The sequence below is a fragment of the Somniosus microcephalus genome, unplaced genomic scaffold (genome assembly GCF_052327205.1).
Source record: "Somniosus microcephalus isolate GS21.2 unplaced genomic scaffold, FLI_Smic_1.0 unresolved_chr2, whole genome shotgun sequence".
In the NCBI taxonomy this organism is placed as follows: domain Eukaryota; kingdom Metazoa; phylum Chordata; class Chondrichthyes; order Squaliformes; family Somniosidae; genus Somniosus; species Somniosus microcephalus.
Genome location: NW_028225180.1, coordinates 23,982,552 through 24,008,975, shown reverse-complemented (window position 1 = coordinate 24,008,975; position 26,424 = coordinate 23,982,552). Strand labels below are relative to the sequence as shown.

Here is a 26,424-nt window from a genome sequence, read left to right as displayed (position 1 = left end):
TTTTCCTAGGGGCACACCAATATTACATCGAGTACAGGGGAACTAAACAGCATGGAAATGCTGATGGATTGTCACGTCTACCATTGCCGACGGTGGAAGAAGAAGACCTTGCAGTGGATCCAATGGAGTTATTCCACTCGACCATAGTCGAATGTCTCCCTGTGACGAATGCAAACATAGAAAAGGAAACACGGAATGACCCAACACTATCACGGGTCTATGATTTAACGGTGAAGGGATGGCCAGCACATGGCGAACCACTGCTGCCAGCATTTTCGTCAAGAAGAGAACAGCTGTCAGTGTGCAGAGGAACCTTGATGTGTGGATCCAGAGTAGTAATTCCACCTAAGTTGACGGATAGAGTGCTCAATGAGCTTCACGAGGGTCATCTGGGTGGGGTAAAAATGAGGAGCTTAGCCAGAGCGTTTGTGTGGTGGCCGGGAATCGATAGAGAAATCGAAGAGATGACCAAGAGCTGTGCAGGATGCCAGAAGGTCCAAAACGCCCCACCACAAGCTCCTCTGCATCCATGGGAGTGGCCCTCATCTCCATGGCAAAGGGTGCACATTGATTTTGCTGGTCCCTTCATGGACTCGATGTTTTTAATTGCGGTGGATGCACATTCAAAGTGGCCAGAGGTAATAAAAGTGTCCTCAACAACCACGGAAAAAACTATCGCAGTTTTACGAACCATATTCACCAGGAATGGGCTGCCTGAACAGATTTGCTCTGACAATGGACCACAGTTTGTGTCTGAAGAGTTCCGGAGGTTCTTAAAGAACAATGGTGTTAAGCATTACACATCTGCCCCATATCATCCAGCCACTAATGGATTGGCCGGAGGTTTGTCCAAACATTCAAGAAGGCTAGCAAGGCAATGTGTAATGAAGATATACCCCTACAACACAAGGTGGACAACTTCTTGTTTGCCTACCAGAATGCGACACATGCGGTTACCAACCAAACTCCAGCCATGATGTTCTTCAATCGAAGACTACGATGCTGCTTGGATTTGGTTAAGCCAAACATCCGAAGAGATGTGGAGAACAGGCAGTTTCAGAATATGAATGAAAGGCCGACCAGGAGTTTTAAGATAGGTCAACCAGTTTTGGCCCGGGACTACCGCACTGAGAAATGGCAGCCAGGAACGATTTGTACATGACAAGGACCTCTCATGTATACCGTGGACGTTGGGGAGAGCATTGTAAGACGCCATGTTGACCAGATTCTAGAGTCACTGGAAAACTTCAACTCCACACCACGATCTGATACACCTGGTAATGAAATCGACGTTCCAATTGCAGCTACCACAGAACCGGTAATATTGGAAGCAGATGAACCAAACAACGACATTGATTCCGACTCAACATTGCCAGAAGAACCTGATACTCCAAAGAGGCGTTATCCAGACAGAATTAGGAAGCCTCCTCAAAGACTGAACTTATAATTGCTTAAACTTAAACAATGTATCTAGCAACAGTAATTGTGATTGTAATTCGTTATCATTAGTTGTTAAATGAATGTTATGTACTGTTTATCTAAAAGGGGAGGAATTGTTGTGTATGTACCTTTAAGAGAATAACTGGTCTCAGACTGCAGTACCGGCAGTGACCACCCCTGAATAAAAGGCGCTAGAGAGCCTCTGTTGTTTAGTTTCGTTTATGCCTTTCACCAGTAAAGTTCTGTTTGTTTTCTCTCCTGCTAATCCGTGTCTCAATCATTCACGGACTTAACACTTTCGAAGAGAAGATGTTTATGGTGGTTGTGGACGCTCGTAGCAAGTGGCCGGAGGTCGCTGTGATGAGGTCTACCACGGCAGAGAAAACAATTGAGAAACTTGGTGAGATGTTCAGCCGTTATGGCTCACCAGAACAACTCGTAAGTGACAACGGTCCACAATTTGTATCACAGGAGTTTGCAACCATCCTGCATGTGAATGGTGTCCAACACATCAGGTCTGCGCCCTATCTTCCCTCTACTAACGGCCAGGCAGAAAGGTTCATGCAAACTTTGAAGCACGCCTTGAAGGCATCGCAAGGTCAGGGCTCAATCCACCAACGTCTGAACAGCTTCCTGTTGTCCTACAGGAACGAGCCGCATGCCACAACCAAAACTTCCCCCACTTCGCTCATGATGAAGAGGCAGTTGCGGACAAGTTTTGACTTGCTTAAACCTCCAAGGGCAGAGCAGGTTGTCCATCATCAACAACAAGCTCAAGTTGAAAAGAGAGAGAAAAGAGCCAAGGAGAGACGGTTTCATCCGGGAGAGCACGTCCTCGCTCAAAACTACAACACTGGACCGAAATGGGTTCCTGCTATGGTGATCGCGCAGACAGGCCCTGTGTCTTACATGGTTGAGACTGCTGAGGATGTCATCTGGAAAAGACACACAGATCAACTGTTGCTAGGAGCAGAGACAGCCACAGAGGCTCCAACAGCTGGTTGGCCTGAACTGTTTCCGGATGATACCGCAAACCAGCATCCTTTGCCACAGTGCTCTTCTCCAACACAGGAAGTCAAAGAGACTGTTCCACCTGTGCAAACTCCTGACTTTCGACTGACGCAGGCCCGCTCTGAACACAGGGCCTAGACTGAACCACAGGGCCCTCATTGAACACAGGGCCCACACTGAACACAGGGCCCGCACTGAACACAGGGCCCACACTGAAAGTGTAGAGAGAGGAGGTGAATGGGAGTTGGGGAAGGTGAGAGAAGATAATGAGGGGGATGTGTAGAGAGAGGGTGAAGGGTAAGGAAGAGAGAGACAGGCAAAGAGTGGGAAGTACAGCGGAATTGAACGGAAGGAGAGGGATTGGGAAGGGCGAGAGAGCCTATTCTCGTGTTGGTCTCAGAGCAGTTTCATACTTAAAAGTAAACATGCTGTGAATTAACAAATTTGCACAGGCCCCAGTGAAATTTGAACTCACGACCCCTGGTTTACAAGACCAGTGCTCTAACCCCTGAGCTATGGAGCCACCTGTACTGGATTGCTTCTCATTCCAGTTAGTGCTGTGTGTTTGAAGAATGAGGCAGGGCGCAGTTCACCACTCAGATTGTGTCTCATCCCCCGATACCTGCCTCAGGCTCTTCAATAGTCACCTCTCAACAACAATAGAGCAACTTTCACGTACTAAAACGTCCCAAGGCAACTCAGTTACACTCTATCTCTCTCTCAGTCTCTCTGCCTCCTTCTTTCTATATTTCTCCCTCTTTGTGTCACTACCACTCTCTCTCTATCATTCTGTCACTCTCTGTCACTCCCTTTCTACCTCTTTCTCTTGTTCTCTGTGTCTCTCTCTCTTTCTCTCTCCCTCTCTGTTACTTTTACTGTCTCTCTCTGCCCTTTGCCCTTCCTCAGTCTCATTTCCCCCTCCTCCATCTGCCTCTCTCTCCCCTTCCCCTCGCTCTATCTCGCCTTCCCGCTCTCGGAATCCCCCCTTCCCCCCTTCCTCCATCCACCTCTCTCTCCCTTTCCCCTCATTCTCTCTCCCTCTTCTTTCTCTTCTCTCCCTCTCTCCTCTTTTCATGCTGTCTCTCCGCTTCCCACCTCTCTCCTTCCACCTCACCACTTCCCCTCTCTCTACCCCCTTCCCTTTTCTCTCTCCCCTACACCCTCTCCCTCCCTTTCGCCTCTTCTCTCCCCATCCTCCTCTCCCTTTCCTCCTTCTACTCTCCCCAAGAGGAAAGGACAGAGTGAGAGGGGGAAAGAGAGAGGAAAGGGGAGAGAATAGGAGGAAGGGAAGTGGTGAGAGAGAGGGGAAAGTGTAGAGAGAGGAGGTGAATGGGAGATGGGGAAGGTGAGAGAGAGGCGGAGAGAGAGAGAGGGAAGATAGGTAAAGAGAGGGGTAAGGAAGAGAGAGACAGGCAAAGAGGGGGAGTACAGAGGAATTGAATGGAAGGAGAAGGAGAGATGGACATTGGGAAGGGCGAGAGAGCCTGTTCTCGTGTTGGTCTCGGAGCTGTTTCATACTTAAAAGAAAACATGCTGTTGTAGGAATGGTTAAATTCCTATCTAGAGATTGAGTCCGACGCAGGCAATCAATCAAAAAGGTTTTTAATGTCCAACTAATGAGTTTAACAGATTGATGCAAGAGAACTATGAATACAGGTCTTAACAGGTCAGAAGCTCCACGAGGACTGCCTGGGCGGTCCCCTGGATGGCGTCATGACATCATCACGTTTTTCCCGCGTTTGGGTGATCACGTGATTAGCGGCATGACGTCATCGCGTTTGGTTGTGCTCTTCAAGGGACCGCGCCCTGTACATGCAAACAGTGTATACAATGGTACAGATTCAGTTTGTAGTTAACACATCATTAAAGGGAATTATGTACAGTTGTTCAGAGTCCCTCAGTGGCTCTGCCACATGTGCCCCCCCAGAATCGTCTTTAATGGAAAAAGTCAAACGGTGAGGGGTCGAACGACTCCTGTATTCCCGAAGTGGAAGCTGTTGGACGGCGGGCGGTCTGCCAGGTGGTTGCACTTGCTCTGGCGCGACGACAGTGGGCGGCCGATCCCGTCTCGGTGGCTGTGCGGTCTCAATGGGACGGTCAAGGTCCAGGTGTGCTGGCTTCAAACGGTCGACCGAAATGTGGTCCGGTTTACCACCGACATCCACCTTGAAGGTTTAGTCTCCTGCCTCTAACAAACGGAAAGGACCAGTGTATGGGGCCTTGAGTGGATCCTGGTGAGCATCGTGGCAGATGAACAGGTAATCACTTGTTTCAGCTCCACTGGAAAGTGAGAGCCCTGAACCCCGTGATGCGATGTGGGAACCAGCGCAAAACATCTGGCTGCTTCCTGGTGGCTGATAAGCTGGCGTGAGGCGGACCATGGCTCCGTTGGTGTTGGCAGGAAATCCCCTGGCACTCGCAGCGGCTGACCATAAACGAGCTCTGCCGCGGAAGTGTGAAGATCTTCTTTGGGGGCCATGCGAAGGCCCAACATGACCCATGGCAGCTTGTCTGTCCATCCAGCGTCTTGGAGGCTGGCCCTCAGTGCGGCCTTAAGCGATCTGTGAAAACGTTCGCACAGACTGTTTGCTTGTGGGTGGTAGGCTGTGGTGCGGTGTAACTTGACACCGAGTCCTTGAGCCACCGCATTCCAGAGCTCAGAGGAAAACTGCGGGCCCCAGTCTGAAGAGATGTCAGCAGGCACTCCAAAACGGGTGACCCATGAAGGGATGAACGCCTGGCCACGACCGCTGAAGTAGTAGATGACAGGGGAACCGCCTCTGGCCATCTGGTGGTGCGATCTACTATGGTCAGGATGTGCGTCAAACCGTGGGAAGGTGGAAGTGGTCCTACCAGGTCCACATTGACGTGGTCAAACCGTCGCTCAGGAACTGCAAAGGTGGCCAATGGAGCCTTGATGTGGCGCTGAACCTTGGCCTTTTGGAATACCACGCAGGTGTTAGCGCAGTTGCGGACATCTTTATGCATGCCCCGCCAAACGAACTTAGAAGACATCAGCTTCTGAGAAGCCTTCATTCCCGGGTGTGACAACCCATGTACAGCATCAAACACCTTGCGGCGCCAGGCGACTGGCACAATAGGGCGAGGGTCCCGAACAGAGACATCACACAGCAACGTGGTACCAGCTGAATGGAACCTGACGTCGGCCAACTGGAGGCTAGTGATGTTGGTGTGGTAAGCCTGCACTTCTGGGTCTGAGACTTGGTCTGCTGCCATGAGGACGTAGTCGATGCCCAGCTGGACCGCATGCACGGTCGCGCGGGAGAGGCAATCTGCCACCAGGTTGTCTTTACCGGCCACGTGCTGAATGTCTGTGGTAAATTCAGAGATGCATGTCAGCTGACATTGTTGTCGAGATGACCACGGTTCGGCAGTCTTGGCCATGGCAAACGTCAGTGGCTTGTGGTCGACGAAGGCTTTGAAAGGACGTCCTTCCAACAAGAACCGGAAATGGCGGGTGGCCAGAAAAAGGGCTAGTAGCTCCCTGTCGAAAGTACTGTACGCCCGCTCGTTACGCCGCAGTTGACGGCTGATGAATGCCAACGGCTGCCACATCCCATTCACCCACTGCTCCTGAACGGCACCGATTGCGTAATCTGACGCGTCGGTGGTGAGGGCGATGGTGGCTCCTGGTAGCGGGTGTGCCAACATGGTCACGTTGGCTAAGGCATGCTTGGTGTTGATGAATGCCCGGTCCATGTCAACCGTCCAGCTTACCAGATCCTTGCCAGGCTTGCCCTTGAGGGCCTCATACAGGGGCTGCATGAATAGTGCTGCCTTAGGCACGAAACGGTGGTAAAAGTTTACCATGCCGAGGAATTCCTGTAGGGCCTTTGTGTTCTGCGGGCGTGGAAAGGAGGTCACCGCCTCTACCTTTGCTTGCAAAGGAACCGCTCCCTCTGAGGTAATGCGATGTCCCAGGAAATCGATTTGGTGCAGACCAAACTGACACTTGGCTGGGTTGATAATCAGGCCATGTTGGCTGAGGCGTCGAAAGAGGATGCGGAGGTGAGAGATGTGTTCCTCCTTATTTGGACTGGCAATGAGAATGTCGTCTAAGTAGACGAAGAGGAACTTGAGGTCCCGCAGCATGGAGTCCATGGGCGCTGGAATGCCTGGGCGGCGTTCTTCAACCCAAACGGCATCCTTAAAAATTCAAAGAGAGCGAAAGGGGTGATGACTGCGGACTTCTGGACGTCTTGCGGGTGCACCGGGACCTGGTGGTAGCCCCGGACAAGGTCAACCTTGGGAAAAACGGTGTTTCCTGCCAAATGGGCAGAGAAATCTTGGATGTGGGGGATCGGGTATCGATCAGGAGTGGTGGCATCGTTTAGGCACCAATAGTCGCTGCAGGGCTGCCATCCACCGCCATGTTTCAGTACGATGTGAAGAGGCAAAGACCAGGGACTATTCGACATGCGAATAATCCCTAAATGCTCCATCGTTGCGAACTCCGCCTTCACGACCGCTAGCTTGCCAGGTTCGAGGCGTCGGGCCCGCGCGTGGACCGGGGTGCCGGTGGTGCTGATGTGGTGTTCCACACCATGTTTCATGGCCGTGGAGGAGACCGTGGGCCTGGTCAGGTCTGGAAATTCGCCCAGCAGGTGAGCGAACTCATCCGGAGTTGGGAAAGCGCAGGAGACGGTGCGTGACATGGTGTTGCTACGGTGGCAAGGGATAGAGTGAAACGTGGTCGCGTTGATCAGCCGCCGGTTCCTTACATCGACCAGGAGGCCGTTGGCGCACAGGAAATCTGCACCGAGAATGGCTTGCGAAACCTTGGCCGGAGCGAATTCCCAGAAAAACCATTGGCTGCCGAAACACACCTGGACCCACTGTCTACCGAAGGTCTGAATAGCACCGCCATTAATCACTTCGAGGGGGAGGCCGTGCTTCCCAGCCTGTACATCAAGAGCTGACGCGGGTAGAATGCTGCACTGTGCCTCGGTGTCGCACAGGAACCGACGACCGGAGATGGCATCTGTGAAGAAGAGCAGCTTGCCTGCATTGCCGATTGCCATCGCGGCCGCGGGGCGCCCGTTAGACCCGTTCTTCATTGGACGGAGTTGTTGTTTTTTTTTGAGAGAAGCTGCAGGGAGGGCGGCAACATCTCGTCTTCGCAGCAAACCGCGCGTGGTAGAAGCACAGCCCCGCGGGCTGAGGAGCTGGGGCGGCGGCTGTGGGGATGGGCGCCTTGTGGCAGTGCAGTGCTGTTGCGTAACTGCGAATATTTTGTCTGCTTCAGCAGCGAGCATTGCGCAGTCTTCGACCTCGGATCTCACCAAGGCCGCTTGCACCTGCTCCAATAATTGGCTGAGGAATAACTCTCTGAAGAGAAAGCATTGCGGTTCGGAGCCGAGGAGTGTGAGCATCTGTCTCATCAGCTCGGAAGGTTTGGAGTCCCCGATCCCGGGCATAGCGAGCAGACGCCGGGCGTGCTCCGATTTCGTGAGCCCGAAAACCTGTAGCAACCGCGCCTTGAGGGTCTCATACTTGCGGTCAGTAGGTGGATTCTCGAGAAGACTGATGATCCACGAGGCAGCAGAGTCATCGAGAGTGGGGACCACGTATAAGTATCGGGTCTGATCGCAACGATGCCTCTCAGGGTGAACTGGGCTTCAACTTGGATGAACCACGAGGTCGCTTGTTGCTCCCAGAACTGCGGTGCTTCAACAAAATGGCGTTTGCCTCCATGCTGTGTTCCTTTCGTGAAATCCGTTCACAAAAGTCATGGTCACCAAGGTAGGAATGGCCAAATTCCTATCTAGAGATTGAGTCCAATGCAGGCAATCAATCAAAAAGGTTTTTAATGTCAAACTAATGATTTTAAACAGGTTGATGCAAGAGAACTATGAATACAGGTCTGAAGCACCACGAGGACTACCAGGGCGGTCCTGTGGATGGCATCATGATGTCATCACATTTTTCCCACCTTTGGGTGATCACATGATTAGCAGTATGACATCATAATGTTTGCTTGCGCTCTCAAAAGGACCATGTTCTGTACATGCAAACAATATATACAATGGTACAGATTCAGTCTGTAGTTAACACGTCACTAAAGTGAATTATGTACAGTTGTTTGGAGTTTCTCAGTGGCTTTGCCACACTGTGAATTAACAAATTTGCATAGGCACCAGTGTGATGTGTATTCACGACCACTGATTTATAAGACCAGTGCTCTAACCCCTGAGCTATGGAGCCACATGCATGGGGTTGCCTTTCTTTCCAGTTAGTGCTGTGCGTTTGAAGAATGAGGCAGGGCACAGTTCACCACTCAGATTGTGTCTCATCCCACGATACCTGCCTCAGGCTCTTCAATAGTCACCTCTCAACAACAATAGAGCAACTTTCACGTACTAAAACATCCCAAGGCAACTCAGTTACACTCTATCCCTCTCTGCCTCCTTTCTTCTATATTTCTCCCTCTTTGTGTCTCTACCACTCTCTCTCTATCTTTCTGTCACTCCCTTTCTACCTCTTTCTCTTTTTCTCTGTCACTCTCTCACTTTCTCTCTATTTCACTCTCTCTCTCCCCTTCACCCTTCCTCAGTCTCATTGCTCTTCCTCCATCCACCGTTCTCTCATCTATTCTCTCGCACTTTCCCACTCTCTCCCTGTCTCTTGCTCCCTTCCACCTCTCTCCTTCCCTCCCCCCTTCTAACTCTGTCACTCCCTCTTCCCTCCCTTCGTCTCTCCTGTTTCCCCTCTCTCATTTTCCCCTCCTCCACCTGCCTCTCTCTCCCCTTCCCTTCCCCTCGCTCTAATCTCACCTTCCCGCTCTCAGCATCCCCCCTCTCCAACTCCCACTTCCTCCATCCGCCTCTCTCTCTCCCTTTCCCCTCGTTCTCTTCTCTCCCTCTCTCCTCTTTTCACGCTGTCTTACCGCTTCCCGCCTCCCATTTCCCCTCTTTATCTCCTTCCCTTTTCTCTCTCCCCGACACACTCTCTCCCTTTCGCCTCTTCTCTCCCCATCCTCCTTCTACTCTCCCCAAGAGGAAAAGACAGAGTGAGAGGGGGAAAGAGAGAGGAAAGGGAAGCGGTGAGAGAGAGGGGAAAGTGTAGAGAGAGGAGGTGAATGAGAGACGCAAAGAGGGGGAATTGAACGGAAGGAGAGGGAGAGGTGGAGATTGGGAAGGGCGAGAGAGCCTGTTCTTGTGTTAGCCTCAGAGCTTTTTCATACTTAAAAGTAAACATGCTGTGAATTAACAAATTTGCAGAAGCCCCAGTGAGATTTGAACTCACAACCCCTGGTTTAACAAGACCAGTGCTTTAGCCCCTGAACTATGGAGCCACCTGCACTGGAGCGTTTCTCATTCCAGTTAGTGCTGTGCGTTTGAAGAATGAGGCAGGGCGCAGTTCACCACTCAGATTGTGTCTCATCCCCCGATACCTGCCTCAAGCTCTTCAATAATCACCTCTCAACAACAATAGAGCAAGTTTCACGTACTAAAACATCCCAAGGCAACTCAGTTACACTCTCTCTCTCTCTCAGTCTCTCTACCTCCTTCTTTCTATATTTCTCCCTCTTTGTGTCTCTACAACTCTCTCTCTATCTTTCTGTCGCTCTCTGTCCCTTTCTAGCTCTTTCTCTTTTTCTCTGTGGCGCTCTCACTTTCTCTCTCTTTCTCTCTCCCTCTCTGTTACTTTTACTCTCTCTCCCCTTCGCCCTTCCTCAGTCTCATTGCTCTTCCTCCATCCGCCCTTCTCTCATCTATTCTCTCACACTCTCCACTTTCCCGCTCTCTCCCCTTCTCAATCTGTCTCTTGCCCCCTTCCACCTCTCTCCTTCTGTAGGGGGGCATCTTTTAACTGGTTTACGGTAATTTGCCTGGTCAGGCAGCTTTGCCCGCACCCTGACCAATTCCAACATTTTACCTGGTTTACGGTAATTTACCTGGTCAGCAGCCTTTGCCTGCTACCCTTAAACCAATTCAAACAGCGGTTTTGAATCGCTACCCCACCTTCCAGTTCTGACTGAAGGACTTATAATTAATGATATATTAAAAGCAGACAACTGGTCTGGGTGTGAGAAAGTCAAACTTTATTAAACTAAAGAAACTGTAATCAAATTTAAACTATACCACATGAACACAGTAATTACAGTAACATTGCTTAAATGGGGGAAGGCAGACAGCAAAAACGAGGGATTGATGGCTACAATGTTGATTAAACAATCTTAGCAATTTCCCCTAAATCACCCCCCCCTAACACCTGACTAGGTGGCCTTGCTGAGGAGTCAAAAACCCTGCTCACCTGTGGTCCAGCGAAGTAAGAGAGAGAGATCGCTTCTCAGGAGCTATCTTTTATATCCTGCCAACTCCTGTTTGGCGCTGAAAAGGTCTGTGTGCAAAATTCACGCCCAAAAGTTCCAAAACACAAACGAAAGCCATGACTGGCTGATTCAAAGTGAGCGATTTAATGTGTCTGCACTCTGGGGCCAAAGTGTACCCGCCCACATCCGGAGTTCACCTGGGCTAAAACAAAAGGGAATCCAACTGCCTTATTGTTTAGAATTGGGTGATTCAAAAACCCATTCATTCCTAAACTGTTGCATATCAAAAGTCCTTTTCCTGAGTTTAGATGTATCTATTGTGTGTAAGTGCTTTGAATGGGTTTGGATTTTCTGTGTAAATAGAAGCCAATTGTTCTGCGGTTTCGGTTCAAGTGGGCTAATCCCTTAAGTAAATAAACATCCTGCAGCTTCGTATAAACAAACCTTGCCTCTCCACAAAAGGGAAACTCCCTGGTTTGATTGACAGGTCTTTCACACAGACACATTACAAGCTGTCCAAGCTGCTTTTCCAAGCCGCACTGTTCTTGGCCAATGCTTTCTGACGGCCATTTTAAAACCTTTTTGTGATTGACCAGGCTCAAGGGCACAAATTCAAATCAAATGTACTGTCTTAATGTGTGCGAATATTTCCACAGAACTCCTCGATTCCGGTGTTGTCCACGTGCTGCCCATCTCAGAGCAGTCTTTCGTGGCTCTGAGTATGCTTCAAAAACATTGATCCAACCCAGAGGCAATTCAAAACACATAATTCTTCAACCACGATGTGGACCAATATTTCCCGATCTTCAAGGAAAATAGGGGAATTTTGCGAACCCCTACACTTCCCCTCTCTCTATCTCCTTCCCTTCCCTCCCCTCCCCTTCTAACTCTGTCACTCCCTCTTGCCTCTATCTCCTTCCCTCCCCTTCTCTCTCTTACCACTTTGTCTCCCCTGTTTCCCCTCTCTCATTTCCCCCTCCTCCATCTGCCTCCTTCTCCCCGCTCTATCTCACCTTGCCGCTCTCGGCATCCACCCTCTCCAACTCCCACCTCTCTCTCCCTTTCCCCTCGTTCTCCTCCCTCTTCTTTTCTCTTCTCTCCTCACGCTGTCTTACCGCTTTCTGCCTCCATCCTTCCAGCTGTCCACTTCCCCTCTCTCTATCTCTTTCCCTTCACCTCTTCTCTCCCCATCCTCCTCCTTCTACTCTCCCCAAGAGGAAAGGACAGAGTGAGAGAGGAAAGGGGAGAGATGTGGTGAGAGCGAGGCAGGCAAAGAGGGGAGTACAGGGGAATTGAACGGAAGGAGGGAGAGAGATGGAGATTGGGAAGGGAGAGAGAGCCTGTTCTCGTGTTGGTCTCGGAGCTGTTTCACACTTAAAAGTAAACATGCTGTGAATTAACAAATTTGCAGAGGCACCAGTGAGATTTGAACTCACGACCCCTGGTTTAAATAAGACAACTGCTCGAACCCCTGAGCTATGGAGCCACCTGCACTGAATTGCTTCTCATTCCAGTTAGTGCTGTGTGTTTGAAGAATGAGGCAGGGCGCAGTTCACCACTCAGATTGTGTCTCACCCCCGATACCTGCCTCAGGCTCTTCAATAGTCACCTCTCAACAACAATAGAGCAACTTTAACGTACTAAAACGTCCCAAGGCATCTCAGTTACACTCTATCTCTCTCTCAGTCTCTCTGCCTCCTTCTTTCTATATTTCTCCCTCTTTGTGTCTCTACCACTCTCTCTCTATCTTTCTGTCACTCCCTTTCTATCTCTCTCTTTCTCTCTCACTCACTTTCCCTCTCTCTATTTCTCTTTCTCTCTCTCACTTTCGCTACCTCCTCTCTCTTTCTCTCTCCCTCTCTCCTCTTTGCTTCCCTCTTTCTCTCCCATTCCGCCTCTCTCCTTCCATCTCTCCATCTCCTTCCCTGTCTCCCCTTTCCCCACAGTCTCTCTCCTTCCCTTTCCCCACACTCTCTCTCCTTCCCCTCTCTCTATCCCTTTCCCCACACTCTCTCACCTTCCCCTCTCTCTATCCATTTCCCCACACTCTCTCCCCTTCCCCTCTCTCTATCCCTTTCCCCACACTCTCTCTCCTTCCCCTCTCTCTATCCCTTTCCCCACACTCTCTCTCCTTCCCCTCTCTATCCCTTTCCCCACACTCTCTCTCCTTCCCCTCTCTCTATCCCTTTCCCCACACTCTCTCCCCTTCCCCTCTCTCTATCCCTTTCCCCACACTCCCTCCTTCCCCTCTCTCTATCCCTTTCCCCACACTCTCTCTCCTTCCCCTCTCTCTATCCCTTTCCCCACACTCTCTCTCCTTCCCCTCTTTCTATCTCTTTCCCCACATTCTCTCTCCTTCCCCTCTCTTTCCCTTTCCCCACACTCTCTCTCCTTCCCCTCTCTCTATCCCTTTCCCCACACTCTCTCTCTTTCCCCTCTCTCTATCCCTTTCCCCACACTCTCTACCCTTCCCCTCTCTCTATCCCTTTCCCCACACTCTCTCTCCTTCCCCTCTCTCTATCTCTTTCCCCACACTCTCTCTCCTTCCCCTCTCTCTGTCCCTTTCCCCACACTCTCTCTCCTTCCCCTCTCTCTATCCCTTTCCCCACACTCTCTCTCCTTCCCCTCTCTCTATCCCTTTCCCCACACTCTCTCCCCTTCCCCTCTCTCTATCCCTTTCCCCACAGTCTCTCCCCTTCCCCTCTCTCTATCCATTTCCCCACACTCTCTCCCCTTCCCCTCTCTCTATCCCTTTCCCCACACTCTCTCTCCTTCCCCTCTCTCTATCCCTTTCCCCACACTCTCTCTCCTTCCCCTCTCTATCCCTTTCCCCACACTCTCTCTCCTTCCCCTCTCTCTATCCCTTTCCCCACACTCTCTCCCCTTCCCCTCTCTCTATCCCTTTCCACACACTCTCTCTCCTTCCCCTCTCTCTATCCCTTTCCCCACACACTCTCTCCTTCCCCTCTCTCTATCCCTTTCCCCACACTCTCTCTCCTTCCCCTCTCTCTATCTCTTTTCCCACATTATCTCTCCTTCCCCTCTCTATCCCTTTCCACACACTCACTCTCCTTCCCCTCTCTCTATCCCTTTCCCCACACTCTCTCTCCTTCCCCTCTCTATCCCTTTCCCCACACTCTCTCTCCTTCCCCTCTCTCTATCCCTTTCCCCACACGTTCTCTCCTTTCCCTCTCTCTATCTCTTTCCCCACACTCTCTCTCTTCCCCTCTCTCTATCCCTTTCCCCACACTCTCTCTCTTCCCCTCTCTCTATCCCTTTCCCCACACTCTCTCCCCTTCCTCTCTCTCTATCCCTTTCCCCACACTCTCTCTCCTTCCCCTCTCTCTATCTCTTTCCCCACACTCTCTCTCCTTCCTCTCTCTCTATCCCTTTCCCCACACTCTCTCTCCTTCCCCTCTCTCTATCCCTTTCCCCACACTCTCTCTCCTTCCCCTCTCTCTATCCCTTTCCCCACACTCTCTCCCCTTCCCCTCTCTCTATCCCTTTCCCCTCATTCTCTCCCCTTCCCCTCTCTCTATCCCTTTCCCCACAATCTCTCTCCTTCCCCTCTCTCTATCCCTTTCCCCACACTCTCTCTCCTTCCCCTCTCTCTATCTCTTTCCCCACACTCTCTCCCCTTCCCCTCTCTCTATCCCTTTCCCCACACACTCTCTCCTTCCCCTCTCTCTATCCCTTTCCCCACACTCTCTCTCTATCCCTTTCCCCACACTCTCTCTCCTTCCCCTCTATCTATCTCTTTCCTCACACTCTCTCTCCTTCCCTTCTCTCTATCCCTTTCCCCACACTCTCTCTCCTTCCCCTCTCTCTATCCCTTTCCCCACACTCTCTACCCTTCCCCTCTCTCTATCCCTTTCCCCACACTCTCTCCCCTTCCCATCTCTCTATCTCTTTCCCCACACTCTCTCCCCTTCCCCTCTCTCTATCCCTTTCCCCACACACTCTCTCCTTCCCCTCTCTCTATTCCTTTCCCCACACTCTCTCTCTATCCCTTTCCCCACACTCTCTCTCCTTCCCCTCTATCTATCTCTTTCCTCACACTCTCTCTCCTTCCCTTCTCTCTATCCCTTTCCCCACACTCTCTCTCCTTCCCCTCTCTCTATCCCTTTCCCCACACTCTCTACCCTTCCCCTCTCTCTATCCCTTTCCCCACACTCTCTCCCCTTCCCATCTCTCTATCCCTTTCCCCCACACTCTCTCCCCTTCCCCTCTCTCTATCCCTTTCCCCACACTCTCTCTCCTTCCCCTCTCTCTATCTCTGGCCTTCTCTGCACTTCACCCACAGTCTCTCTCCTTCCCTTTACTCTCCCTCTCCCCATCCGCCTTCTTGTCTCCCCAAGAGGAAAGGACAGAGTGGGAGGGGGAATGGTAGAGAGAGGAGGTGAAGAAGGTGAGAGAAATGTGTAGTGAGAGATTGAAGGGGAGAACAGGGGATTTGAATGGAAGGAGAGGGGGAGGGGAGTGAGAGCCTGTTCTTGGGATGGTCTCTGAAATGTTTCATACTTAAAAGAAAACATGTGGTGGATTAATGGCGAGTTCAGAAACAAAAACTATCTTTGCACAGGCCCCAGTGAGATTTGAACTCACGACCCCTGGTTTGCAAGACCAGTGCTCTAACCCCTGAGCTATGGAGCCACTGATACAGGATTGCTCTCATTCCCGTTAGTGCAACACAACATGGCTGATTACCTGACCATGGTAAAGGATAGCAAACTGAGAAAAACCTTGACAATGTACAGACTTAGTGAACATAACCTGGCGATCGAAAAAGGTAGACACAGGCAGACCCGGCTACCAAGAGAGGACAGGATATGTTCTCATTGCAGTCAGGGTGTGGTGGAGACAGAGATGCACTTCCTCACAGCTTGTAGAAAATATCAGAGCATAAGGGAGAATTTCTACCCAAAATTCACAAAAATATGCCCGGAATTCAGAAATTTGAATGATGACCAAAAACTCCCATACCTATTAGGGGAAGAGAGAAATTGTGTAACCTTAGCGGCACACTATGTTACAGCTTGCCATAAACAGAGGGACAACCACTAAATATAAGAAAAGAGTATGTACAAATTATATATGAATGTATATTTATACACTCAGGGATATATCTGTTTCTACACTGTATGGATAGATCAGTGTTTATGTGTTCAACCATGAATGTTTTTCGATGCTTTGGCAACATAAGATGTACCTTGTCATCATGCCAATAAAGCGATTTGAATTGAATTGAATTGAACAGTGCTGTGCGTTTGAAGAATGAGGCAGGGCGCAGTTCACCACTCAGATTGTGTCTCATCCCCCGTTACCTGCCTCAGGCCCTTCAATAGTCACCTCACAACTACAATAGAGCAACTTTCCCATGCTAAAACGTCCCAAGGCAACTCAGTTACACATCTCTCTCTCAGTCTCTCTGCCTCCTTCTTTCTATATTTCTCCCTCTTTGTGTCTCTACCACTCTCTCTCTATCTTTCTCTCTTTCTTTCTGTCACTCAATTCAATTCAATTCAATTCAAATCGCTTTATTGGCATGACAAGTTACATCTTATGTTGCCAAAGCATCGAAAAACATTCATGTTTGCTCACAAAAATACCGATCTATCCATACAGTGTATAAACAGATATATCCCTGAGTGTATAAATAGACTTTCATATAATTTATATATACTCTCTTCTTATATTTAGTGGTTGTCCCTCTGTTTATGGCAAGCTGTAACATAGTGTGCCGCTAGTGTTACACAATTTCTCTCTTCCCCTAGTAGGTATGGGAGTTTTTGGTCGTCTCTGTCACTCCCTTTCTACCTCTTTCTCTTTTTCTCTGTGTCTCTCTCACTTTCTCTCTGTTTCTCACTCTCATTTTACCTCTCTCTCTCTCACTTGTTCTCTCTCCCTCTCTCTCTCAGTTTCTCTCTCTCCTCTCTCTTTCTCTCTCTCAATTTCTCTGTCACTTTCTCTCTCTTTCTCTCAGTTTCTCTCTCTCCTCTCTCTTTCCCTCTCTCAGTTTTTCTCTGTCACTTTCTCTCTCTCTTTCTCTCAGTTTCTCTCAATTTTTCTCGACCTCACTTTCTTTCTCTCTCTCTCTCACTTTCTCTCTCTCGCGTTGACTATCTCAATTGCTCTCTCACTTGCTCTCCCTCTCTCACTTTCTCTCTTTTTCTCTCTCACACTCTCTTTCTCTCTATATCTCTGTTTCTCTCTCTCATTTTCTCTCTCTCTCACTTTCTCTCTATCTTTTTCTCTCTCACTTTCTCTCTGTCACTCTCACTTTCTCTCCCACTCAATTTCTCTCTCTCACTTTCGCTACCTCCTCTCTCTTTCACTCTCTCACTTTCTCTATCTCTCATTTTCTCTCTCTCCATCCCTTTCTCTATATCTCTCTTGTTCTCACTTTCTCATTCTCTCTCTCGCACACTTTCTCTCTCACTCACATTCTATCTCTCTTGCTTTATTACTCTCACTTTCTCTATCACATTCTCTATCACATCCTCTCCCTTTCTCACTGTCTCTCTCTTTCTCTCTTGCTCTTTTTACTCTCTCTCACTTTCACTCTCACTTTCTCTCTCACATTCTCTCTCTCTCTTTCTCTCTCTTTCTCTCTCTTACTTTCTCTCTCCCTCTCTCTGACTTGCACTCGCTCTCTCGCTTTCTCTCTCTCTCCCCTTCTCACTCTGTCTCTCTGCTTCGCTCTCTCTCCCCTTCCACCTCTCTCCTTCCCTCTCTCTATCTCCTTCCCTCCTTTTCTCTCTCATCTCCCTTCCCAATCTGTCTCTCCCATTTCCCCTCTCTCATTTTCCCCTCCTCCATCCGCCTCTCTCTCCCCTTCCCCTCGCTCTCCCTTCCTCCTCTCTTCTCCCTCTCTATTCTTTTCACTCTGTCTCTCCGCTTAACTCTCTCTCTCCCATTCCGCCTCTCTCCTTCCATCTCTCCACTTCCCCTCCCTCTATCTCCTTCCCTCTCTCCACTTCACCCACACTCTCGCCCCTTCCCCTCCCTCTATCTCCTTCCCTCTCTCCACTTCACCCACACTCTCTCCCCTTCCCCTCTCTCTATCCGTTTCCCCACACTCTCTCTCCTTCCCCTCTCTCTATCCCTTTCCCCACACTCTCTCTCCTTCCCCTCTCTCTATCCCTTTCCCCACACTCTCTCTCTTTCCCCTCTCTCTATCCCTTTCTCCACACTCTCTCCCCTTCCCCTCTCACTATCCCTTTCCCCACACTCTCTCTCCTTCCCCTCTCTCTGTCTCTTTCCCCACACTCTCTCTCCTTCCCCTCTCTCTATCCCTTTCCCCACACTCTCTCTCCTTCCCCTCTCTCTATCCCTTTCCCCACACTCTCTCTCCTTCCCCTCTCTCTCTCCCTTTCCCAAACGCTCTCCCCTTCCCCTCTCTCTATCACTTTCCCCACACTCTCTCCCCTTCCCCTCTCTCTATCCCTTTCCCCACACTCTCTCTCCTTCCCGTCTCTCTATCCCTTTCCCCACACTCTCTCTCCTTCCCCTCTCTCTATCCCTTTCCCCACACTCTCTCTCCTTCCCGTCTCTCTATCCCTTTCCCCACAATCTCTCTCCTTCCCCTCTCTCTATTCCTTTCCCCACACTCTCTCTCCTTCCCCTCTCTCTATTCCTTTCCCCACACTCTCTCTCCTTCCCCTCTCTCTATCCCTTTCCCCACACTCTCTCTCTATCCCTTTCCCCACACTCTCCCTCCTTCCCCTCTCTCTATTCCTTTCCCCACACACTCTCTCCTTCCCCTCTCTCTATCCCTTTCCCCACACTCTCTCTCCTTCCCCTCTCTCTATCCCTTTCCCCACACTCTCTCTCTATCCCTTTCCCCACACTCTCTCTCCTTCCCCTCTCTCTAACTCTTTCCCCACACTCTCTCTCCTTCCCTTCTCTCTATCCCTTTCCCCACACTCTCTCTCCTTCCCCTCTCTCTATCCCTTTCCCCACACTCTCTCCCCTTCCCCTCTCTCTATCCCTTTCTCCACACTCTCTCCCCTTCCCCTCTCTCTATCTCTGGCCCTCTCTGCACTTCACCCACAGTCTCTCTCCTTCCCTTTACTCTCCCTCTCCCATTCCGCCTTCTTGTCTCCCCAAGAGGAAAGGACAGAGTGGGAGTGGGAAGGGTAGAGAGAGGAGGTGAAGAAGGTGAGAGAGAGAGGGGAATCTGTCGAGAGAGGGTGAAGGGGAGAACAGGGGATTTGAATGGAAGGAGAGGGGGAGGGGAGTTTTTGGTCGTCTCTCACTCCCTTTCTACCTCTTTCTCTTTTTCTCTGTGTCTCTCTCACTTTCTCTCTGTTTCTCACTCTCATTTTACCTCTCTCTCTTTCACTTGTTCTCTGTCTCTCTCTCTCTCAGTTTCTCTCTCTCCTCTCTCTTTCTCTCTCTCAATTTCTCTGTCACTTTCTCTCTCTCTCTTTCTCTCAGTTTCTCTCTCTCCTCTCTCTTTCTCTCTCTCAATTCTTCTCTGTCACTTTCTCTCTCTCTCTCACTTTCTCTTTATCTTTTTCTCTCTCACTTTCTCTCTCTCACTCTCACTTTCTCTCCCACTCAATTTCACTCTCTCACTTTCTCTATCTCTCATTTTCTCTCCCTCCATCCCTTTCTCTCTATCTCTCTTGTTCTCACTTTCTCGTTCTCTCTCTCGCACACTTTCTCTCTCACTCACATTCTATCTCTCTTGCTTTATTACTCTCACTTTCTCTATCACATTCTCTACCACTTTCTCTCTCCCCCTTCCTCACTCTCTCTCACTGTCTCTCTCTTTCTCTCTTGCTCTTTTTACTCTCTCTCACTTTCACTCTCACTTTCTCTCTCACATTCTCTCTCTCTCTTTCTCTCTCTTTCTCTCTCTTACTTTCTCTCTCCCTCTCTCTTACTTGCACTCGCTCTCTCACTTTCTCTCTCTCTCCCCTTCTCACTCGGTCTCTCTGCTTCGCTCTCTCTCCCCTTCCACCTCTCTCCTTCCCTTTCGCTATCTCCTTCCCTCCTTTTCTCTCTGCTCTCCCTTCCCAATCTGTCTCTCCCATTTCCCCTCTCTCATTTCCCCCTCCTCCATCCGCCTCTCTCTCCCCTTCCCCTCGCTCTCCCTCCCTCCTCTCTTCTCCCTCTCTCTTCTTTTCACTCTGTCTCTCCGCTTAACTCTCTCTCTCCCATTCCGCCTCTCTCCTTCCATCTCTCCACTTCCCCTCCCTCTATTGCCTTCCCTCTCCACTTCTCCCACACCCTCTCCCCTTCCCCTCCCTCTATCTCCGTCCCTCGCTCCACTTCACCCACACTCTCTCCCCTTCCCCTCCCTCTATCTCCTTCCCTCGCTCCACTTCACCCACACTCTCTCCACTTCCCCTCCCTCTATCTCCTTCCCTCTCTCCACTTCACCCACACTCTCTCCCCTTCCCCTCCCTCTATCTCCTTCCCTCTCTCCACTTCACCCACACTCTCTCCCCTTCCCCTCCCTCTATCTCCTTCCCTCTCTCCACTTCACCCACACTCTCTCCCCTTCCCCTCCCTCTATCTCCTTCCCTCTCTCCACTTCACCCACACTCTCTCCCCTTCCCCTCCCTCTATCTCCTTCCCTCTCTCCACTTCACCCACACTCTCCCCCCTTCCCTTTTCTCTCTCCCTCCTTCTACTCTCCCCAAGAGGAAAGGACAGAGTGAGAGGGGGAAAGAGAGAGTCAAGGGGAGAGAGTAGGAGGAAGGGAAGTGGTGAGAGAGCGGGGAAAGTGTAGAGAGAGGAGGTGAAGGGGAGGTGGGGAAGGTGAGAGAGAGGCGGAGGGAGAGAGAGAGTGAAGAGGGATGTATAGAGAGAGGGTGAAGGGGAGAGAGAGAGAGGGGTAAGGAGGAGAGAGAGGCAAAGAGTGGGCGTTCAGGGGAATTGAACAGAAGGAGAGGGGGAGGTGGAGATGGGGAAGGGAGAGAGAGCCTGTTCTCGTGTTGGGCTCGGAGCTATTTCATACTTAAAAGTAAACATGCTGTGAATTAACAGTGAGTTTAGAAACAGAAGCTGAATTTGTAGAGGTAGTGGGGAAAATGCTAGAGTCCATTATAAAAGATGTAATTGAATAGCACTTGGAAAACAGTGACAGGATCGGACAAAGTCAACATGGATTTACAAAAGGTAAATCATGCTTGACTAATCTTGACTAATCTACTGGTATTATTTGAGGATGTAACTGGTAGAATAGATAGGGGAGAACCAGTGGATGTGGTGTATTTGGACTTTCAGAAGGCTTTCGATAAGGTCCCGCATAAGAGATTAGCATGTAAATGTAAGGCACATGGGATTGGGGCAAAGTACTGACTTGGATAGAGAACTGGTTGGCAGACAGAAAGCAAATAGTTGGAATAAACGGATCTTTTTCTGAGTGGCAGGCAGTGGCAAGTGGGGTACCGCAGGGGTCAGTCCTAGGAACCCAGCTATTCACAATATATATTAATGATCTAGACGAGGGAACTAGATGTAATATCTCCAAATTTGCAGATGACACAAAGCTAGGTGGGCGTGTGTGCTGTGAGGAGGATGCCGAGAAACTCCAGTATGATTTGGACAGGTTGGGTGATTGGGCAGATGTATGGCAGATGCAGTGTAATGTGGATAAATGCGAGGTTATCCACTCCGGTGGTAAAAACAGGAAGGCAAATTATTATCTGAACGGCAATCGATTGGGAGAAGGGGAAGTGCAACGAGATCTGGGTGTCCTTGTGCACCAGTCACTGAAGCATGCAGGTGCAGCAGGCGGTTAAGAAGGCAAATGGTATGTTGGCCTTCGTAGTGAGAGGGTTCGAGTACAGGAGCAAAGATGTCTTGCTACAGTTGTACAGGGCCTTGGTGAGACCACACCTTGAGCATTGTGTGCAGTTTTGGTCGCTTTATCTGAGGAAGGATGCAATTGCCATGGAGGGAGTGCAGCGAAGATTTACCAGACTGATACCTGGGATGGCAGGAATGACGTATAAGGAGAGATTGGGTCGATTGGGCTTATACTCGCTGGAGTTTAGAAGAATGAGAGGGGACATCATTGAACTTATACATTTCTAACAGGACTAGAAAGACTAGATGCAGGAAGGATGTTCCTGATGGCGGGGGAGTCCAGAACCAGGGGTCACAGTCTAAAGATAAGGGGTAAGCCATTTAGGGCTGAGATGAGGAGGAATTTCTTCACCCAGAGAGTGGTGAACCTGTGGAATTCTCTACCACAGAAGGCAGTTGAGGCCAATTCATTAACTATATTCAAGAAGGAGTTAGATATATTTCTTAAGGCTAAAGGGATCTGGGGAGAAAGCAGGGACCGGGTACTGAGTTGGAAGATCAGCCATGATCTCATTGAATGGCGGAGCAGGCTCGAGGGGCCGAATGGCCTACTCCTGCTCCTATCTTCTATGTTTCTCCCTATCTCTGTCCCATTCCGCTTCTCTCCTTCCATCTCTCCACTTCCCCTCTATCTCCCCTTCACCCACACACTCTCTCCTTCCCCTCTCTCTATCTCCTTCACTCTCTCCACTTCACCAACACTCTCTCTCCCCTGCACCCTCTCTCTCCCTTTCGCCTCTGCTCTCCCCATCCTCCTTCTACTCTCCGCAAGAGGAAAGGACAGAGTCAGAGGGGGAAAGAGAGAGGGTAAGGTGAGAGAGTGAGCGAAGGAGGAGAGAGAGGCAAAGAGGGGGATTACAGAGGAATTGAGCAGAAGGAAAGGGAGAGGTGGAGAGATTGGGAAGGGAGAGAGAGCCTGTTCTCGTGTTGGTCTCGGAGCTGTTTCATACATAAAAGTAAACATGCTGTAAATTAACAAAGTTGCATAGGCACCAGTGAGATTTGAACTCACGACCCCTGGTTTGACAAGACTAGGGCTCTAACTCCTGAGCTATGGAGCCATCTGTACTAGGTTGTTTCTCATTCCAGTTAGTGCTGTGTGTATGAAGAATGAGGCAGGGCGCAGTTCACCACTCAGATTGTGTCTCATACCCCGATACCTGCCTCAGGCTCTTCAATACTCACCTCTCAACTACAATAGAGCAACTTACATGTACTAAAACGTCCCATGGTAACTCAGTTACACTCTCGATAGCAAAATACTGCAGATCACAGAAACCCCACTGTGCAGATAGAGGCCATTTCGGCCCATTGAGTCTGCACCGACACATATCCCACCCGATCTCCGTAACCCCTACACCAACACATGTCCCACCCAATCCCCATGTCTTTAATCCCCCTAACACGAAGGGTCAATTTATCATAGCCAATCAACCTAACCGCACATCTTTGGACTGTGGGAGGAAACCGGAGCACTCGGAGGAAACCCACGCAAACACGGGGAAAATGTGCAAACTCCACACAGACGGTCACCTGAGGCCGGATTCGAACGCAGGTCTCTGGCGCTGGGAGGCAACAGTGCTAACCACCATGCCACCATGCTGCTAGAAATCTGAAATAACAACAGAAAAGGATGGAAAAACTGAGCTGGCCAGGCAACATCCTTGGAGAGAAATTATAGAGTCAACATTTCGGGTCCGCACTGAACACAGGGCTCACACAGAACACAAGGCCCGCACTGAACACAGGGGCCGTACTGAACACAGGGCCCGCACTGAACACAGGGCCCGCGTTGCACACAGGGCCCTCACCGATAACAGGACCCTCACTGAACACAGGGCCCTCACCGATAACAGGGCCCGAACTGAACACAGGGCACTCACGGAACACAGGGCCCGCTTTCTCTCCCCCTCTCCCTCTCTCTCTCCCCTCACTCTCTCTCTCTTTCCCCTCGTTCTCTTCTCTCCCTCTCTCCTCTTTTCACGCTGTCTAACCACTTCCCGCCTCCCAGCTGTCCATTTCCCCTCTTTATCTCCTTCCCTTTTCTCTCTCCCCTACACACTCTCTCCCTTTCGCCTCTTCTCTCCCCATCCTCCTTCTACTCTCCCCAAGAGGAAAGGACAGAGTGAGAGGGGGAAAGAGAGAAAGTAGGAGGAAGGGAAGTGGTGAGAGAGCGGGGAAAGTGCAGAGAGAGGAGGTGAATGGGAGGTGAGAGAGAGGGTGAAGGGGAGAGAGAGATGCAAAGAAGGGGAATTGAACGGAAGGAGAGGGAGAAGTGGCGATTGGGATCCTGATCTTGTGTTGGCCTCAGAGCTTTTTCATGTTTAAAAGTAAACATGCTGTAAATTAACAAATTTGCAGAGGCCCCAGTGAGATTTGAACTCACAACCCCTGGTTTACAAGACCAGTGCTCTAACCACTGAGCTACAGAACCACCTGCAAAGAAGTGCTTCTCATTCCAGTTAGTGCTGTGTTTTTGAAGAATGAGGCAGGGCGCAGTTCACCACTCAGATTGTGTCTCATCCCCCGATATCTGCCTCTGGCTCTTCAATTGTCGCCTCTCAACAACAATAGAGCAACTTTCACGTACTAAAACGTCCCAAGGCAACTCAGTTACACTCATCTCTCTCTCAGTCTCTCTGCCTCCTTCTTTCTATATTTCTCCCTCTTTGTGTCTCCACCACTCTCTCTCTATCTTTCTGTCACTCTCTGTCCCTTTCTAGCTCTTTCTCTTTTTCTCTGTGGCGCTCTCACTTTCTCTCTCTTTCTCTCTCCCTCTCTGTTACTTTTACTCTCTCTCCCCTTCGCCCTTCCTCAGTCTCATTGCTCTTCCTCCATCCGCCCTTCTCTCATCTATTCTCTCACACTCTCCACTTTCCCGCTCTCTCCCATTCTCACTCTGTCTCTTGCCCCCTTCCACCTCTCTCCTTCTGTAGGGGAGCATCTTTTAACTGGTTTATGGTAATTTGCCTGGTCAGGCAGCTTTGCCCGCACCCTGACCAATGCCAACCTTTTACCTGGTTTACGGTAATTTACCTGGTCAGCAGCCTTTGCCTGCTACCCTTAAACCAATTCAAACAGCGGTTTCGAATCGCTACCCCACCTTCCAGTTCTGACTGAAGGACTTATAATTAATGATATATTAAAAGCGGACAACTGGTCTGGGTGTGAGAAAGTCAAACTTTATTAAACTATAGAAACTGTAATCAAATTTAAACTATACCACATGAACACAGTAATTACAGTAAAATTGCTTAAATGGGGGAAGGCAGACGGCAAAAACGAGGGATTGATGGCTACAATGTTGATTAAACAATCTTAGCAATTTACCCTAAATCACCCCCCCCCCAACTCCTGACTAGGTGGCCTTGCTGAGGAGTCAGAAACCCTGCTCACCTGGGGTCCAGCGAAGTAAGAGAGAGAGATCGCTTCTCAGGAGCTATCTTTTATATCCTGCCAACTCCTGTTTGGCACTGAAAAAGGTCTGTGTGCAAAATTCGCGCCCAAAAGTTCCAATACACAAAAGAAAGCCATGACTGGCTGATTCAAAGTGACTGATTTAATCTGTCTGCACTCTGGGGCCGAAGTGTACCCGCCCACATCCAGAGTTCACCTGGGCTAAAACAAAAGGGTATCCAACTGCCTTATTGTTTAGAATTGGGTGATTCAAAAACCCATTCATTCCTAAACTGTTGCATATCAAAAGACCTTTTCCTGAGTTTAGATGTATCTATTGTGTGTAAGTGCTTTGAATGGGTTTGGATTTCTGTGTAAATAGAAGCCAATTGTTCTGCGGTTTCGGTTCAAGTGGGCTAATCCCGTAAGTAAATCAACATCCTGCAGTTTCGTATAAACAAACCTTGCCTCTCCACAAAAGGGAAACTCCCTGGTTTGATTGACAGGTCTTTCACACAGACACATTACAAGCTGTACCAGCTGCTTTTCCAAGCCGCACTGTTCTTGGCCAATGCTTTCTGACGGCCATTTAAAAACTTTTTTGTGATTGACCAGGCTCAAGGGCACAAATTCAAATCAAATGTAGTGTCTTAATGTGTGCGAATATTTCCACAGAACTCCTCGATTCCGGTGTTGTCCATGTGCTGTCCATCTCAGAGCAGTCTTTCGTGGCTCTGAGTATGCTTTAAAAACATTGATCCAACCCAGCGGCATTTCAAAACACATAATTCTTCAACAACGATGTGGACCAATATTTCCCGATCTTCAAGGAAAATAGGGGAATTTTGCAAACCCCTACACTTCCTCTATCTCCTTCCCTCTCACCCCCTTCCCTTCATTCTTCTACTTCCCTCCCCTTCTAACTCTGTCACTCCCTCTTGCCTCTTTCTCCTTCCCTTCCCACTTTGTTCCCCTGTCTCATTTCCCCCTCCTCCATCTGCCTCTCCTCTCCCCTTCCCCTCGCTCTATCTCACCTTGCCACTCTCGGCATCCCCCCTCTCCAACTCCCACTTCTGCCTCTCTCTCCCCTCATTCTCCCTCCCTCTTCTTTCTCTTCTCGCCTCCCTGCTTCCAGCTGTCCACTTCCCCTCTCTCTCTCTCCATCCCTTCTCTCCCCATCCTCCTCCTTCTACTCTCCCCAAGAGGAAAGGACAGAGTGAGAGAGGAAAGGGGAGAGATGTGGTGAGAGAGAGGCAGGCAAAGAGAGGGAGTACAGGGGAATTGAACGGAAGAGGGAGAGGTGGAGATTGAGCCTTTTCTCGTGTTGGTCTTGGAGCTGTTTCGCACTTAAAAGTAAACATGCTGTGAATTAACAAATTTGCAGAGGCACCAGTGAGATTTGAACTCACGATCCCTGGTTTACAAGACCAGTGCTCTAACCCTTGAGCTATGGAGCC

The 26,424-nt window shown here is 49.9% G+C and overlaps 4 non-coding genes across 4 annotated transcripts; all 4 read right to left on the bottom strand.

Annotated features, from left to right (window-relative positions):
• Positions 1 to 2,901: 2,901 nt before the first annotated feature.
• trnat-ugu (transfer RNA threonine (anticodon UGU)) lies at positions 2,902 to 2,974 on the bottom strand. Its single transcript has one exon. It is a non-coding gene; the product is annotated as a tRNA-Thr (tRNA).
• Positions 2,975 to 15,327: 12,353 nt separating this feature from the next.
• Positions 15,328 to 15,400, bottom strand: trnaa-ugc (transfer RNA alanine (anticodon UGC)). The gene has a single exon. It is a non-coding gene; the product is annotated as a tRNA-Ala (tRNA).
• An 8,532-nt stretch (positions 15,401 to 23,932) lies between these two features.
• Positions 23,933 to 24,005, bottom strand: trnat-ugu (transfer RNA threonine (anticodon UGU)). The gene has a single exon. It is a non-coding gene; the product is annotated as a tRNA-Thr (tRNA).
• Positions 24,006 to 26,351: 2,346 nt separating this feature from the next.
• Positions 26,352 to 26,424, bottom strand: trnat-ugu (transfer RNA threonine (anticodon UGU)). Its single transcript has one exon. It is a non-coding gene; the product is annotated as a tRNA-Thr (tRNA).